The following is a 19,669-nucleotide window of genomic DNA, read 5'->3' on the forward strand; positions in this document are numbered from 1 at the left end:
GCGAGTAGCAGTTACGTCACCGCTCCTAGGGTCATCATATCATAACCAGACTGCACGAGTTAAAAAGCTGAATCAGACATACGAAACTTCAATTAAAATATCGGTACTGCGATACGCAAAACTGCTGATAAGAGAATGTTTGCATACAGGGTGATGCAAATGCTCATACAATGAACCGAGTTAGCGATCCTGCGTATTCGAAGTCCAGACGCTACTTGAACCCGTGGCAGACAAGAACAAAGTAATCAGCAGCTCAATCAGCAAAGAATCGGCCATTATGGCCGGTTCCCCCCGCGTCACGCTTCGATCTTTCTTCACCACATCGCTACACACTTCACCCTACCTGGCGCGGACTACGACCATGGACTCTTTGGGAGCTGGCCCAGGCTATCATTCCTGGCCAGCGCTAACCTCACGCGCCTAGACCCTGCGACCAGCTCATCGCCGTCTGCGCCTTGGCTCCGCGACCATCGTCGCCAGCCTGTACCTCCCGCTCATCTGCCGACCAGGTCCATCGCACCTTCGGCTACCTCGTTTACGCTAAAGTACCCGGAAGACTCCCCGACTTCACCAGTGCTGAATAAGCCCACGAGTCCGATCTCTATCAACGCGGTGTCGACCCACTGACCCGCATCTCGACCATTCTACCGCAGTCATCGCCGTCTACGCCTGGTGTCATCATCATCATCGATCAAGAGCCATCTCCCAACTGCGTAACTCAACTGATTTGTTATACTGACGCACAATAAACACTGTGACAACAACAACATAATATTTTACTGTCTCACTACCAATTCCCATATATGTAAACAACCTCCGTGCTTCGTAGGCGATTTAATAGGTCATCTTTAATCTCTGAATGCTTACTGAAATAGTTAATTTAAGCCTCTGGTTTACAGACAAAATATTATAAAATTCTTGAGGAAAATAATCATAAATTATATGATAAGTTGTTTCGACGATATAGAAGTTCTGCTCTTTGCTGGTGATATCAAATTAAACTAATAAACATCCAACATTAGCGACTACTTAATTTTACAATAAAAATATGGACAAATTACCCAATTGTTGTATCGCTAACAACTTATCCCTCAACGTCGATAAATGTAAGACACTAATATTTTGTCGGGTCAAGACCCCATTATCACCTCACCACGTAATCGCTGTCGCCGTCTAGGAAGTAATTTTTGAACAAATGTTTTTACAGAATATTTTATTGGTATGCAAAGTCCTTGTTTACGTATTTTATTTAGTCATTGGGTGACGCCATGAGCAAGTAAGCGTCCTGTCCGCGAAACATGCTAAAATATTTGAAATTAACATTCAACATTTTCTTGCTTCTACAACTTACTGGCTGTCGGAGTATACTGCATGCATTCCCTCTTTACATCCTGGTGGTCGAAATCTATAACCGTATACGGCATTTCACTTCCATCCTCATCCTGGGTCCCTGGTTCCACTTTGATGGAAGCGCTCTCTGAGTTGGGAAGATCCATGGTCTTCTGTGATAACGTTCTGTTATATAACAGATATTGAACCCAGTTCAATATACATATGTACTGAAACATTTGAAAAATTTATCAGTAGACTTCCTTTTGAGGGAACCTTTTATTTGTAACATAATATTTAAAGTCAAGACGTTTTTTTACCTTGTTACTTTATTAGGATAACCCAGTTCAATATACTGTAGCAAGTAAATAATTAGTATTATTTGTGATTGGTTCAATAGATTAATTATAATTACACTCACAATTTATAATTACACATTTAATTGCTTAGTAGTAAGATACTCACAAAATTAAAAATAATTGATGAGGGATATTGTATCGCCTTTTTATTCATGTTTCAACTGCTTTTTAGTAACCTAGGTGCATACCTGTAGTAAAAATTTATCTGAAACAGCGTGAAAGAAAACCGTTCTCGCGTTCAAAAAGTGCCGCAGGGTCCACAGAAATAATCTAACTAATACCAAGTATATTATATATTATGCGTGTCCTTATGTTCTGTATATTTACAAATGAACTTTCTACTCCCTTAATAAGTGACACGGGCTGAAAGTCTACAATGAAGAAACAAAAATGTTATATCGTCCGTCGCGTTGAAAAAACATCTGTAGAATGTAGAAAAGTAGAAGAACCAGCTCCAATTAAACATGTTAATAAAAACGTCGCAATAAAGACATTAGGTTTAATGAAATTACCACCCTTTATACGACATTACTATATAAAAGAAGCGAAACAAAAACTTTTATGTGGCCGTAAGCAAGTGAGACGTCAGATTGATAATGGATATAACCATAGACAATTTTCTTTTTTTATGTGAGTCAATGACAGTACTTATTTACAATTGCATGAAAACAAAAATGTTAATTTTTTAATTCAAACGTTGCTCTTGTATGACAAAGATAAACATTTAAAAATTATTTGACGGTGCGTCGTTTTTGTATTCAAAAGTTGCGTTGGAAATTATTCGGAATCGCTGGACAAGGATTATATGAAATATTTTTTAATAAAACCTTCTGAGTTACCTTAATTACTATAAAAGGAATCTGACTGCCTTTGGGATATTTTTAATTTTAGCATTTTAATTTTTAATTACGTAAATCTAAAATTCACTCTCGTTGTAAGGGGTGACAGCTGGAATGGTTTCTGTTGATAAAATTTTCTTTTGTTAGTATTCCAGATACGAGTGGCTTTATTTTTTACCATGTGCAAATACTAGGTAGGTACTATTTTAGCCAAACTCGAAAAAGAAAATAAAGATATTTAGGTATGTTTTATGAAATAGAAAAATTAAAAAAGGTAAGGTTATTGTAGGTTAGGTTCGATTATTATAGGTTAGGTTGGATTATTATTAGGATATAGGTTAGGTTAGGTGAGGTTGGATTATTATAGGTTAGGTTGGGTTATTATGAGGATATAGGTTAGGTTAGGTTAGGTTGGATTATTATTAGGATATAGGTTAGGTTAGGTTAGGTTGGATTATTATTAGGATATAGGTTAGGTTAGGTTAGGTTGGATTATTATTAGGATATAGGTTAGGTTGGATTATTATAGGTTAGGTTAGGTTAGGTTGGATAATTATAGGTTAGGTAGAATTATTATTAGGATATAGGTTAGGTTAGGTTGGATTATTATAGGTTAGGTTGGATTATTGTAGGTTAGGTTCGATTATTATAGGTTAGGTTCGATTATTAGGAGACTGGTTAGGTTAGGTAAGGTTGGATTATTATAGGTTAGGTTAGGTTGGATTATTATCGGTTAAGTTAGGTGTGTTGGTTTAGGTTAGGATATAGGTTAGGTTAGGTTAGGTTGGATTATTATGGGTTAGGTTAGGTTAGAATTTAGGTTAGGTTAGGATTTAGGTTAGGTTAGTTTGGGTTTGATTATTATAGGTTGGGTTACTAAAGTTTAGGTTAAATAAAACAATTATTATAATAATACCTAAATATAAATAATTTAAATTATTTCGTATTTAATTTATTAAGTAACATAAAAATATTTTATTTTTCGCTTTGGCCAAAACAGTACCTAACTAAAATTTGCATTCTGAAATGATTTAAATTCTAGCTACTCGTATCGAATACCAATCAGAGAAAATGTCATCAACAGAAATCATTCCAGCTGTCATCCCATACAACGAAAGTGAATTTTCGATTTACTTAATTAAAAATTAAAATGCTAAAATTAAAAATATCCCAAATGCAGTCAGTTTCCTTTTATAGTAATTAAGGTAAATCAGAAGGTTTTATTTAAATTTTTTTCATATAATCCTTGTCCAGCGATTCCGAATATTTACCGTTGCGTTTTATACAATCTCAAGGCCTACTAAAGTGATAAGCTTTGGCGCTTGACGATTTTTGAGGTGTCAAGTGATCAAATCAGTGCCGTTCCATAATAGAGCAATGACAGTTTGCAAATCGCGGCGACTGTTTTTGATACTCGCTGTCACTGCTGATTTGTATGTTTTTTACCGCAAGCGCTTTCGTAAAGAGAGTGATTAGTATTTAAGAAATATAATTGGTCCTAATACACTGCCTTGAGGCACACTGTAGGAAATTGATATTTTTTTGCTTATATGTATTTTGTCAGATTAGATAAGAGTTTGTTGAGTTCGGTTTGTTAGATAGTTTTCCAACCATGTGTAGGGTACCTCTGTTATTCCGATCTGTTGAAGTTTTTAAAGCAGTAAGGGGTGGGATACCGTATCAAACGCTTTTGCGAGATCTTAAAAAAACAGCTAGTGGTTTGCGACCAATGTCAAGATTATTTTAGGGCGGCTTTTGCTAGTGAAGTACTCCTGACTTTGCGGAAGCTATATTGGTTATCCGATGGTATTTTGTTATCTTCAAGAAAATCACCGCTTTTTCTATTATTTTATATACTGTGCTATGTTAAGATATCGGTCGGTAGTTAATTAAATTAATTATAATGTAAAATATTTTTTTGCTAAGTTAGTTCCGATATTGGAGAATAATTTATTGAAATGGTCCGATATTTTTTCAGGGTCAGAGTTGTCGTGTATTGTTTGACCTTCGATATTAATCTTTACAATGGGTGAGTTGTTTTTATTAATATTGGCAAAATCTTTAATGATATTCCAATGTTTTTGTAATTGGAAGCTTCACTGATTTGTTTTTGGTAGCATTCCATTTTAACGCTGTCAATTATTTTTTTTATAGTTGTTTCTATGGCGTTTGTAGAATAATAGAGATGCATAATCGTTGGGATTTTTTCTACAGACGCTGTAAATCTTATCACGCTTTCTGATACAGTGAAGAATATCAGCAGTGACCCTTGTTTTCAGTTTAGCGTTGGATCGTTTTTATTAGTTTTGATGTAGGATTTGGCATCGGCCAAGTGGTCATGTAAAATATTAATAAAAGCATCACATGCAGAGGTCGCATCGGTATAAGAATATGTAAGTTGCCAGTTTTCTTTAGAGACATTGTTTAGGAGAGCGTTGTAGGAGATCTTTTTTTGGGTGAGGGTATTTTGTGGCGATTTGTAGATTGTTTGGGTGAGGGAAGTTATGATTACATAGTGATCTGTGACACATTTTTATGTTGACATTAACGCCATCGCTTTTAGTTTAGTTATGTAGTGTATTGTAGTGATTTTAATTTCTTATAGTTATAGGGATGACATTTTTTTTAAATTCACCATTCGCTCAAAACAATTACATTGAAATCTGCGGCTAGGTCAGTGAGAAGAATTAAGAGTTCATCAAAACTTCTTATGTTCATAGGGAATCTCTTAAGGGTAGAATTCGGAAGTAACAGTTGACGTACTATTACGGAATCATTAGTAGATGTCCATGGGATTGGTATTTGGTTATCTATTAAGTCTGCTTTGTCTTCCTTTTTTGGTTTTTTGATATTCATTAATTTTTTTATTATTTTTTTTTTTTTTTTTTTTTTTTTTTTTTTATTTATTGAATTTTTTTTTTATACATACATGGTTACATAAAATATTGAAAAATGTATAAAAAATATTGAAATAAATGTACATAATTAAAAAAAATCCCACGAAGGCGAAGCCTGAGTGTGGGTATTATAAGTATTTTTATCTTATTTCTATGGTTTAAGTGAAGATACAATATTAAATATAAATTTAAGTTATTTTAAAAGAGTTACTGTAGAGATACAAAACAAGAAACTAAATCATGTAACATGTAAAAGTTTTAAAATAACACAAAAAATAAGGTAAATACTAGTTTTTGAAGACATCTTAAAAAGTGAATTAGCAGACAAAGCATTACAAACAATAAAATATATCCGCTGTTTTGTATGTATGTGAAATAATAAAAAATAATGTATACATTGATATAAATGTTACAGATAGCTTTGCTAAAACTTATAAGAAAAAAATATCTAGTTCAGTGTTTTTTAGCCAAGATTTGATGTACTTTTTAAAAGATTGAAGGTTTAGACACGTGTCCCTTTTAAAGGTTGTACATAAAGAATTATACATTTTTGGAGCAATAAAACTAATATGCCTTTGGGCCAACCTGGTTTTGCAGTGAGGCACAGCATATTCACAAGCGCCATGTCGTTGGCTGGCACGATTTGAATTTTTAATAAAGTTGTTTGGTCGCGTATAAATAAATTTAAGACATTGAGCACTATAAGTCTGCTTAAGGTCCAAAATTTCAGTTTCTTGGAACAATTGTTTAGAGGGATAGGATTTAGTCTTTTGGTACATTATCTTAATAATTGATTTTTGTGCAATTTCTAGTGGTTTTACATGATTGTTGAAAGTTCCGCCCCAGCCAATTATTCCATAGGAAAGAGATGAATGAACTAGTGAGTCATAAACTAGTTTCATGGTTTTTATATTTACTACATTACTCATTCTTTTAAAAATATATTTTAGGTATCTCAATTTGTTAACACTTTTTTCAATATGGCTGGTCCATTTAAGTTGACAATCTATAGTTACACCTAAATACTTAATAAGTTTTCCAGATTTCATCTCCTCACAGTTACAGAATGTGTTTGGGTTACAATTTACGTTATGAAACTTCAAATTAAGATTGGTTTTAGGAGCCGACTTCTGTGTGTTATAGAAAGGAATACAAATAGTTTTATCATAATTTAGGGTAAGTAGGTTTCTATCTAGCCACTCTTTGACAATAGTAATACATTTGTTAGCTTTATTAGTAGTATCTTCCCATGATTTTCCTTGGACTGTTATTGCAGTATCGTCAGCAAATGAGAAAATTTTACCAGGTATTTTAATATTACATAAGTCATTTATATATATTAGAAAGAGTAACGGCCCCAATACAGTTCCTTGTGGTACACCATGTTTTACTAAATCAAAATTGCTCAAATATGTTCCAATTTTTGTGCATTGTTGGCGATTCAATATATAATTTTGTAACAGCATGAGACATTTGTGTTGAATTCCAATGTTGGATATTTTCTTTAAGAGAGTTCTATGGTTGACTGTGTCAAAGGCTTTCTTTAAATCTAAAAAAATGGTTAAAGTTTTGATGTTTGAGTCCAGGTTAGAATAAATGTTTTTGGTTAAATTAAATATAGCATCATCAGTACCTAGTTTAGTTCTAAAGCCATATTGGTTAGGTGAAAGGAGTGAGTTTGATTCCAGAAAATCGACGATACGTTTTTTAGTGCATTTTTCTAATATCTTAGACAATTGAGAAGTTAATGTGATTGGTCTGTAGTTGTCTGTTTTACATCTAGGTCCTGATTTGTGTATTGGGATGATGTTAGCTAGTTTGAATTTATTCGGAAAAATACTATCTCTGATGCATGCGTTAAATATGTGGTGTAATGGTTTGATTATATGTTTTTTTATAGATTTAATTGTAGTGTTACTTAAGTTGTCTGGGCCATTTGCAGACCTAGCGTTTAGATTGTCAATGTGGTTTGTGATTTCAAGTTCAGTTATTTCGGGAAATTCGGAAAGTTCGAAGGTAGAATTTTTAGTCTTCAGAAAGTCTGGGGGTACATGCTCAGAGTGCAAGCTAAGAGAAGGATTATTGTCAATTAGGGTAGAGGCGATGTTTGTAAAAAAGTGGTTGAAATTGGTTGCAATATCTTTAGGATTATCAAGGATTATATTATTTTCAGTTATAATTTTTTGAGGAATTTTGTGTTCTTTTTGATTCCTGTTTGAGATCTCATTTATGATGTTCCATGTTTTTCGTGAGTCGTTATGTGCTTTTTGTAGTTGTTCAGAGTAATACTGGTGTTTGCATTTTTTTATAAGAGTATTTAGATAATTTCTATATATAATATAATGGTTACGTTTGTTGTAATTTTGTGCTTCATTTGTGGATAGGCAATGCTTTTCATGAGTTTTATAAGATTTGAACAGTTTATTTCTATGCTGAATTGAGATTATTAATCCACGTGTAATCCATGGTTTTATGTGTCTGTGTTTACTTTTTGGTGCTGCTAATGGTTCATAACATTTTTCAATATGGTTTTGAATTATATCATAAAAGTTATTTAGAGATATATTTGTGTCATCATTAGAAAGCACTGAGACCCATGTTTCGGCTGTTAGTGAGATGTCTAGAGATATCGTCACCTTAAAGCAATAGTGGGATATCTTCGAAAAATACACTTTTGAGATAAGTATGCAGTTCGATGTAAAATTTTGAGCTCTACATGATGCATTACTGGGATATTTTGTAAAAAAAAAATTGCCAGTGTTACAAGTAAAATCTCAGTATTGAAATGTTCGGTCACTCAGAGCAACACTGAGATATTGATGTTGTCCCACTGTTGCTTTCAAAGGGTCGTTTAAAATACTGAAATAAATTTATTGTCTCACTGTAGCTCTATAGTTTTCAACAAGTTGGGTGATTTTGGAAGAGAAACATAAATAAACTGAAGGTGAATACTGGTCAGGAGTATGTAGCAAAGTCAGGAAAAATACGCAGAGCAAAACAAATTAAGCCTGTACTGTGTACTAATTGTAAATACAAATGTTCTGAATCTGTTTAGGAAGTTGATTGATTAAAATATTTTAATATTTATGATTCCATGAATGCTAGCTAATAGTGATTATTATTTTGAGAGAGATGGACATAACATACGTATGTGTAAGATTTTTTTATGGCAACCTTAGATATAAGCAATAATACCATAAGCACTGCATTAAAAAAGAAAACAGACAGCTTCCTGCAAAAGGATGATTTAGTTGATGGTGTTATGAATCACATCAACAGCTTTGGTAGAGTGGAATCGCACTATTGTCGTGCAGGATCATCTCGGATCTCCAAATATCCAAAAGATGTACAATTTGTACAAATAGAAGTGTGTCTCGGTAGGTAATCTCTATGTTACACACTCAACATACAATTCAATACCAAATTCAATATATATTTTTTTTAACCAAAAAAGAACCTTTGTGGATTTTGTGTATAATACAACTATAGTACTGCAAATGAGATATAAGAAAAAATAATAATATTCTGAACACATTCAGAATGTAAAGCTATCTCGACAAGAAAAAGATAAAAAACATTACCAAGACCACTGATGATACTGTAGTTGCCATTTATGACTTTCAAGCTGTTATGCCGTTGCCAAATGGCAATATATCTATAAGAGCAAGTTAAACGTTATAACTTCTGTATTTACAATACCAAACACGACAGGGCCATTGTTACATGCGGCATGAGGGTGTAACTAAAAGATGCGAAATTGAAATATCTACCTGCGTGTACACATTTTTAAAAGACCTTTGCCAGGGGAAACGGGAAGTGATCTTTTATTCTGATAACTGTGTGGCACAGAATAAAAACAATTTTATTTATTTTTTATGTACATGCATGCACTATGAACACTTGATATTCAAATCATTACCCATATATACCTAATTGTTGGGCACTCAGAGAACAAAGGAGACTCCATTCATTATTGCATCGACAGAGAAAAGGTCATGGTTTTAAAACGAGGCCTAATTATTATTCCAACGGAGTTAGCGATGATCATAAAGTGTTTCAAGAAGAATGAACCTCGTTATAAGTTAACAGAAATGGAAACAACGGACTTCATTGACTGGAAGAAGGTATGTGAGAAGACTGGAAAAAATTTCTCAATAAACATGGACAAAAATAAATGTATTTGGAATAAAGTTAAGATTTTACAGATCACTGAAGACGAATCGTTAGTTATCAAATACAAAAGCACCTACGCCGAGGATCCATTTAATCAGAGCATTAATGTGAGAGAGCGACTAAAGAATGTTCGGAATGAGAATAGTATAATTCTAGGACCAGCTTATACAGTTCCACCTACAATTCCACCGAATAAAAATCGTGATTTCTTATTTGTTTGCCAAAGTGGTGTTATACCAAAAAAACCTCATAATTTGTTTTGAATTAATTAATACTGCTAATACAGACTGCGATGTACAAGAAGAAAATAACGATGAAGGTTCATTGTAGGTTTCCAGGGAATCAACACATATTTATAATAAAAACACATAAATTTGTTTTTGACCACGATAGTTTTATTTTCACTCTACCGGTTTCGGAAAATCCCTTCCTTCGTCAGGAGAATATTTAAAACTCCTGACTAAGGAAGGAATATTCTCCTGACGAAGGAAGGGATCTTCCGAAACCGGTAGAGTGAAAATAAAACTATCGTGGTCAAAAACAAATTCATGTGTTTTTATTATAAATTATGATGAGCCACAAAGTGAATGCTTTTTACAATTACGCTACACATATTTGTTTTATTTTTTTGTTCTTAAAGTTTTCTGTAAAAAAAATTACATACTTTTTATTCTAAAGGTTTTCTGTTATTTTTGATACATACATACTTTTATTCTTGGTTTTCTGTTAATTTTGTTACATACTTTTACCCTTAAGGTTTTTCTGTTATTTTTGTTACATACATTATATAACGCCTCTCATAAATAAATTTATAAGCACAAATATATATTTTTTTCATTTTTATTCCACCTTACTATCGTCAATTGTCGTATTGACAAACTATAGGAGTGAGTGGGTGTGTACTGTTGAAAATGTATTTATTATTATAAACATCATTACTATGCTACACTGAGATAATTTGAGATGATTACCCAACACTCCACGCAACAGTGAGATATTTCCAGATTTACGTATACTTTGTCAAAATTAGTATGAAAAAATTAATTATTTTTCTATTATTACAATTTTGTGTTGATGTTAAATAATTTACCTCTCTTATACTATATCATTAATCTGCAAGATTAGTTAATTTGATGCTGCTAGAGCTCACGCAAACCTAAAAGTCCTATTATCTCAGAACACCATTTTTCAAGATATCTCACTATTGCTTTAAGGTGACGATATGTAATTAATTTTGGTTTTGATTTGCTGACCGTTAATGTGATCTGTGTAGTTAGGTAATTTTTCAGTACAATGACCATAGAAGGTCGGATAGTGGTCTGTTATGTCAATTTTGAAGGTAGCAGATCTACGTGGGTAACTTTTATTTGATTTGAGGAATATGTGATCTAAACATGAATCATTTGGATGATTAGGCCTAGTGGTACTGTTCACGTAAGATAGATAACCTTTGGTATACAGTAAGTTCAAGTATTCATTTGCAGTTGGATTTAATATTGCGTTTTGTATGTTTATGTTGATATCTCCTACAATGAAGGAAAAATCGAATTGGTTCACATGAACTTCATTTATGAATGATTCAATTTCTAGAATGAATAGATTTGTGGATAAAGAGGGAGATCGATATATAGCCAATACTGAATATTTTTTTCCCCTTAAAGAAAATGTTACATGGACAGCATTAGAGTAATTGAATTTTAGTATATTTACATTTATGTTGGATAAAGATAGAGTATTATAAAATAAAGTAAGGCTATCATGCGAGGTATGTCTAGAGGGTATTGACAAGGTATTAAAGTTAGGTAAGCTGAAAGGGACACATTCTCGCATTTGGGTTTCAGTAAGTATTATTATATCTAGCTGGAAAGATAGAGAATTGAATTAAAGCCAAGGTAATAAGATTTCTTCCTCGTGTCCCAGTCCTGTTTACTGTAATGGTATGTCGTTTGCATCCTTAATTCGTATTATAGGGGAGTCGTCGCCCTTTCTTAGTAAAATTTGTTCGTCCTTCGTCCACACATATTTGTATCCCAGAGCTTTTGTCGTCTTTGCCAACCACAGGAGCTGCTTATTTTGTGGGGTTAGTTTGTCATTGATGAAGGTTTTCTGAGTTGACTCCGAGTATTTTTTTTTCCTTAGGGGTGAGAATTCCTTAATTTTTTTTGTGTATTATTCTTTTCCTTTGCTTCTTTTGAATTGAATTGGATTGAAATAATTTGCTTGGCCGGATTGTTGTAGAAAGTTATGAAAGAATTATTATTTAGTAGGTCGTTGCAGTCTTGGGCCGACTTCAGTATTTAAATGAATTTTCGTACGTTATCATTTTGCTTCACTTGGACTTCTTGTTTTTCAGTAGAATTTTCAAGTGCGCTTTGTTGGATATGATTAAGAGATAGTTTGATTTTGATGTTTCGCCTCGTTTTTTTTGGGTGGTCGTTTGTTTTTCTTAATTTCTTTTTAAATCATCAATTTTGTTCGAGCAGAATTCTACGCTCTTTAATAGGTCTTGTATATCGTGTTAAATATTTTAAAATAGTTTATGCCTTTTTTAAATATTGCAGTTGGAGATCAATTCTATCAGTCATTTTTTGTTATAATTGTTCTTTGAAGCTTTCAAATTTATGAACCATATTACTTTTTGGGACTATTTTTAAAGATGGTTTGATTTTGATATTCATAATTTATAACTGTTAAATTATATATTTGTATTAAATTTGCACTGTTGTAAAATCTATAATAAACTGTTAAAGTTCATTTTCTTAGTCAGATGAACCTTGCCCTCGGAAAAAATTTCGACATTTTTCTGCTTCAAGGACATTTTTATTTTTATAATAGTTTTTTTTAGGCTAGTGAATGAATAGAGTAGGCTGAGAGCAATCATGTTGTCTATGGTCGCATCCTTTTTTAAATGGCCTTGAGTTTCTTCTTCCTTGTCTACTGCTCTGCTCCGCACGGTAGGTACTGCTTTTATATCTGTGGTTAAATACTGTATAATTCCGTTACATACAAAAAGCCCGAAGATATCAATCTTGAGAGTGGTATATTTATAGTTGACATAAACCATTGTCATATCGCGTATTGAATAAATCAGTTGTCGTGTACGGAAGACAAATAACATTGCCGCATTCAGTATTTGTAAATACGTCGCTGAATAATATTGGTGGGTTACGATTTTTAAATTGCATTCATTAGAGTACAAACATTATAAAAATATGGATTTCCGATTTTCTGTTAAAAGCGGAATGACGGATCCAATAAAATGTATTACCGGATATTATCTTTGGAGATAGATATTGTATGAATTGAGTTATCTGCGATTTATGACGATTTTCACAACCGTTTGAAAATGTCGAGATACTGCCACAATAATATACTTATTCCCAATAATTATAAGTTATGTATAAGAATTCAATGTTATTCCAAGCGACAACAAATATTCAAAGCTCATTCGAATAAGAGTTCCGTATCAACTTTGTGATGTTTCAGGTATATTTGTTTGAGCTTGAACAAATCACCAATCGCTACCACAAAGCAGTGCCATGGATCTACTTAACCTAGAAACTGTTTCCATCAAGACGGAACCAGGGCCCCAGGAGGAAGGCGGAGGAGAAATGCCGTATATGGATATAGATTTCGACCTCCAAGATGTGAAGAAAGAATGTTTGGAATATGCTGATTGTACTCGTACAGCCAGTTAGTTTTATTTATACTTTTCTGGTTTATTAGATAATCTCAGTGTTAAGTAGACAGAAGGTAAAAATAAGAAATTACAAAGTAATAACAAGGTCATAGCAAAATAATACCAAGATACCAACTTTCCAATTACGGTGTATAACAATTTGTTATTTGAAACTATCCGCATAAGGATAAATAGATGTTCCGTAATGTAAATTAATGAGAATTAATGTTCCGTAATGTAAATTAATGAGAATTAATGTTCCGTTATGTAACCAAATGAGAATAACTCGTCTTTACGGAGGGAATATTAAATCTGTAAAACTGGTTGGATGTTGAATTCGGATGTTCGGAATTCATGTCCGTTTTTAAATGTCGTGGAAACAGGACATATGCATATTCATTACATCCTCTCTTGCCGCACATAAGTATATTTGGTTGTTGTCTGTTGTAGCGTCTGCCTAAAACTACCATATTACCGAACTTTTTATTTATTTTAATTGCTTACTATAAGTTCTTGATTTCTCAAGTTTTCATCTCATGTTATACGGATATGATATAAGTCACACGTATTAATTTAAAAAACATGAATAATGCGGATTGAAGAAAACATCATTCCATGGACTAAAAATAACCAAACCCCGTACTAAAAGTGCTCGGGAGATGGGTTTTTCGTTTAAGGATCGGTCCCTGAAGCGGACATCTTGGATCCAATCTTATCCAAATTTCCGCTTATACATGTTAAATCAATGGTATCTTTCGTAAATATTTTAGATTACAGTTATTTAATAAATTTTTTTACTTATTTGATAACATAATTACCTAATAGATAAAAAAACACATAACAATAAATTACATATTAAGATATTTCGATACTGTTACCGAAGAAATAATATTTTTTTAACGAAACTTCAACTCAATTGTGATATTATCTCGCGTGTTTGAATTGGGTAGGGTTTTGTTTTATATCACTGTTCAACAAAAATATTTTCGTTTTATTTTTCAAGGTAGCATTAATATGGAGACAGTTACTATCAAGGCGGAACTTGGACCCCGAAAAGAAGACGAAGGGGGATTTCCTTGTATGGTAATTAACATTGATCAGTCGAATATACAAAAGAAATGCTTACCACGCTTCGAAATATTTAACCAGACATCAGGTAAAACCGGTTTTCCTTGTATGATTTAACTATTAGTCGTATTATATCTTTTTTAGAATTTAATGTGCTTATCTTAATAACCGCGGGTAATTTAACTTGTAAGGCCTTACATGAAACACTTTGTATACACCACTTTTATTTAATAATAATCTAATAATTGTTTCAAAGCCAATGGCTTCTTTGTCAAGATAATGAAAATTAACCCAAACTAAGACCTTTCTAAACCATCATTATCCGTATTATTTTTCTACAGATCTGATGACGCATCCTGTGAAAAAACCATTTCCTTGTACCCATTGTAACCACTCCTATCGTGGTATGTCAAATTTGGAACGTCACATATGCACTCATACTGGAGAAAATCCATTTTCAAGTTCCAAGTTCAAAAATTCATTTTATCAAAAAAGTAGTCTGACGAACCACATTCCTACTCATACTCCAGAAAAACCTTATTCGTGTTCTGAGTGCAACTATTTATGTTCTCAAAAAGGCCAGCTGACTAAACATATGCGCACTCATAGTGGAGAAAAACCTTTTTCATGTTCTTGGTGCAATAAATCATTTTCTCAAAAGAGCAGTATGACGAGTCATATGCTGACTCACACTGGAGAAAAACCTTTTTCATGTTCCGAGTGCAACTATTCATGTTCTCTAAAAGGATACCTGACTAAACATATGCGCACTCATAGTGGAAAAAAACCTTTTTCATGTTCTGAGTGCAACTATTCATGTTCTGAAAAAGGAAACCTGACTAAACATATGCGCACTCATAGTGGAGAAAAACCTTTTTCATGTTCCGAGTGCAACAAATCATATTCTGAAAAAGTAAACCTGACTAACCATATGCGCACTCATAGTGGAGAAAAACCTTTTTCATGTTCCGAGTGCAACTATTCATGTTCTCGAAAGAGCAATATGACGAGTCATATGCTGACTCACACTGGAGAAAATCCTTATTCGTGTTCCGAGTGCAACTATTCAAGTTCTCAAAAAGGAAATTTAAAGAAACACACGCTGATTCACACAAAAGAAAAACCTTTTTCATGTTCTTTCTGCACCAATTCATTTTCTAGAAAAAGCAATTTGACGAGACATATGCTGACTCATACTGGAGAAAAACCTTTTTCATGTTCTTGGTGCAACAATTTATTTTCTCGAAAGAGCAATTTGACGACTCATATGCTGACTCACACTGGATAAGAACCTTTTTCATGTTCTTTGTGAGACTATTCATGTTTTAAAAAAGGAAACCTGACTAAACATATGCGCACTCATAGTGAAGAAAAACCATTTTCATGTTCTTGGTGCAACAATTCATTTTCTTAAAAGAGCAATTTGACGAGTCATATGCTGACTCACACTGAAGAAAAACCTTTTTCCTGTTCCGAGTGCAACTATTCATGTTCTCTAAATGGAAACCTGACTAAACATATATGCGCACTCATAGTGGAAAAAAACCTTTTTCATGTTCTGAGTGCAACTATTCATGTTCTGAAAAAGGAAACCTGACTAAACATATGCGCACTCATAGTGGAGAAAAACCTTTTTCATGTTCTTGGTGCAACAAATAATATTCTCAAAAGAGCAGTATGACGAGACATATGCTGACTCCCACTGGATAAGAACCTTTTTCATATTCCGAGGGCAACTATTCATGTTCTGAAAAAGGAAACCTGACTAAACATATGCGCACTCATAGTGGAGAAAAACCTTTTTCATGTTCTTGGTGCAACAATTCATTTTCTCGAAAGAGCAATTTGACGAGTCATATGCTGACTCACACTGGAGAAAAACCTTATTCGTGTTCTGAGTGCAACTATTTATGTTCTCGAAAAGGCCAGCTGACTGAACATATGCGCACTCATAGTGGCGAAAATCCTTTTTCATGTTCTTGGTGCAACAATTCATTTTCTCAAAAAAGCAGAATGACGAGTCATATGCCGACTCACACTGGATAATAACGTTTTTCATGTTCTTTGTGAGACTATTCATGTTTTAAAAAAGGAAACCTGACTAAACATATGCGCACTCATAGTGAAAAAAAACCTTTTTCATGTTCTTGGTGCAACAATTCATTTTCTCAAAAGAGCAATTTGACGAGTCATGTGCTGACTAACACTGGAGAAAAACCTTTTTCATGTTCCAAGTGCAACTATTCATGTTCTCTAAATGGAAACCTGACTAAACATATATGTGCACTCATAGTGGAAAAAAACCTTTTTCATGTTCTGAGTGCAACTATTCATGTTCTGAAAAAGGAAACCTGACTACACATATGCGCGTTCATAGTGGAGAAAAACCTTTTTCATGTTCCGAGTTCAACTATTCATGTTCTGAAAAAGGAAACCTGACTACACATATGCGCACTCATAGTGGAGAAAAACCCTTTACATGTTCTTTGTGCAACAAATCATTTTCTCGGAAGGACAGTCTGACGAGCCACATGCTGAATCACACAGGATAGAAACCTTTTTTAATTTTCCGAGTGGAACTATTCATTTTCCCAAAAATAATATTTCAAGAAACACAAGCTGATTCATAGTGGACAAAAACCTTTTTCGTGTTCTTTTTTCAAAAATTTGTTTTCTCCAAAGGACCGTCTCACCAGCCACATGCTGACTCACAAGAGAAAAACCTTTTTCGTGTTCCGAGTACAACTATTCATGTTATTGAATGTGGCACCTGACGAGACACATGCTGACTCACTCTGGAGAAAAACCTTTTTTTATGTTCAGAGTGCAATTATTCATGTTGAAAATGTGGAAAGAAAAATGCGAAAATGAATGTGGCACCTGATGAGACACATGCTAAAACAAAGCGGTAAAAAACCTTTTTCATGTTCTGAGTGCAACTGTTAATCTTCTATCTCGTGTATTTACATTATGATTTCCTTCTATTGAATGAGAGTGTTATTATTTTATACAATTTAGTAACATTGAATGTGAAGCTAATGATAGTTCTTACAGGAACTTCCAGAATAATTTTTATAGTGGCTTTTTCTTTTTAATAAGTTGTCTTTAAGATATTGTCATTTGCACTGCCCCATCTGAAAATTCCGTATTTTAAGAGCGATTGGCAAAGAGCTATGTCGATTTCTTTAAAGTCTTTTTTTACTGCGGTCATTCTTATGGTTTTGAAGAAATAACTTATTTTTTAAATTTTTAATTTAAATAGTTTTACTCCCAGATAAATTCAATTATTAAAAAAAAAACGATTTTAACGCTGCATTAACATCCGCTGCTCACGATTGACCCGTCGATTTCTTTCGCTCGTTAAAATCTGCGTATTCTGCTGAAACAATTTTATTGTTCAAGAAGGTGCATTATTAGAAATTCTAGTTTTTGGACTAAATGTTTAATCGCCAAGCGATATATAAGCTAGGGTGTTACAGAAAACGAGGTCCAAAATGAATCCATATTTGTTAGGTAACTGGTTAAATTGAGCAAAGGATATGAAGTTAAGTAAGGCGAGTGAACGTCGGTCTCTGTTAGTTGACATTTGTAGATTATTCCATTCAATTTTGGACATGTTATAGTCACAAATGATTAAAAACTTGTGAATGGGAAAACGGGTCGTCAAACCAAATAGTATTGGTATGACTGGTAAATTTTGATAACTTTTATATGATGTTCTTACCAAAGCAACTACGACAAATTCTTTACACTTCAATACCAACATTTCAGATTACAGATATTGTAACAAATCAATCGCTTCAAAGTAATTTTTAAACCAAGTACGCGTTCGATGAGACGATGTATGAATGTGAATGAGGCAAGAAGTGTGTGCCAAGACCGAGTTGTTTGGCGGTCCGTCCTCTCTGCCTACCCCTGCGGGGAAACGGCGTGATGGTTAGTTAGTTAGTTAGTTAAGTACGCGTTTCCTGCCCGGCGGCATGATGCTGGGTGGTGGATGAAGAATTTTCAGTTGAGTTCGAGATATGTTTCTCCGTTCGGCGACGTAAAGCTGGGCATGAGCCGAAGAAGTGCGGTGACCTGACACGGCCAATGGCCAAAGTGCAAAGTACAAAGGCGCTGGCGCTGGTGGGAGATTTTGCTGGAGTCTCGGCTAGGAGGCCCTGAGCTGCTGAACTGAACTTCGGCCTTACTAAGGCCACGCAGAGAACTCAATGACAACACGGTGAACAATATTGCCCTTGAAGTAGTTTTGCAAAAAAACGGCGCTGTATAAATCATTCAAATATAATTATTATTTTTTATTTATTATTAATAGCATGTGTTAAATTGACAATGACGATGTGAACAATGTAGAAGCAACCCGAACTAAATGACAACTAGTTGAGATTTAGAAATAAGTAGATCTTAGTATAATTAAGAGTATATGTTAAAACTTGGCCAAACCGAATTAAAACCCTATTGCATAAATAATTTACACCTATCTCTTTGTAACTAAATTTATCACCCTCGTCCCAACTTAAGTGACCCGATTTGGTGAGAATGCAGTAACTCTAGGCCGACGAAACTATGTATGTATTTGTCTTAGTTCAAACCAACTCTAGGCCGACGAAACTATGTATGTATGTTACTTGCTTCATACCAAATCTAGGCTGACGAAACTATGTACGTATTTGTCTTGGTTCAAACCAACTTTAGGCCGACGAAACTATGTATGTATGTTTTTTGTTGTTTGTTTTTGGGGTGTTATGCCGTGTTGCGCTAACTCCTTCTTTAGCCGACGTTTCGGACAGCGTTGCAGTGTCCATCATCAGGGCAGATCTGGTAGATCGGATCACATCTTCCGATCTACCAGATCTGCCCTGATGATGGACACTGCAACGCTGTCCGAAACGTCGGCTAAAGAAGGAGTTAGCGCAACACGGCATAACACCCCAAAAACAAACAACAAAAATGCTTTTGGCCGTGAGAATCTAAAAACTTACATGTATGTATGTTACTTGCTTCATACCAACTCTAGGCTGACGAAACTATGTACGTATTTGTCTTGGTTCAAACCAACTCTAGGCCGACGAAACTATGTATGTATGTTACTTGCTTCATACCAACTCTAGGCCGACGACACTATGTACGTATTTGTCTTGGTTCAAACCAACTCTGGGCCGACGAAACTATGTATGTATTTGATTTGGTTCAAACCAACTCTAGGCTGGCAAAATATTATTACTTATTTATTTATTTATTTATTTATTTTTTTCATGTTCTCCGTAAAACGGTTATTCACCAATACATCATGGAGAAGATTACAAATTAGACAAAAAGTAT

Source organism: Hesperophylax consimilis, chromosome 17 (genome assembly GCF_061612785.1).
Source record: "Hesperophylax consimilis isolate HC1 chromosome 17, BYU_Hcon_1.0, whole genome shotgun sequence".
Taxonomy (NCBI): domain Eukaryota; kingdom Metazoa; phylum Arthropoda; class Insecta; order Trichoptera; family Limnephilidae; genus Hesperophylax; species Hesperophylax consimilis.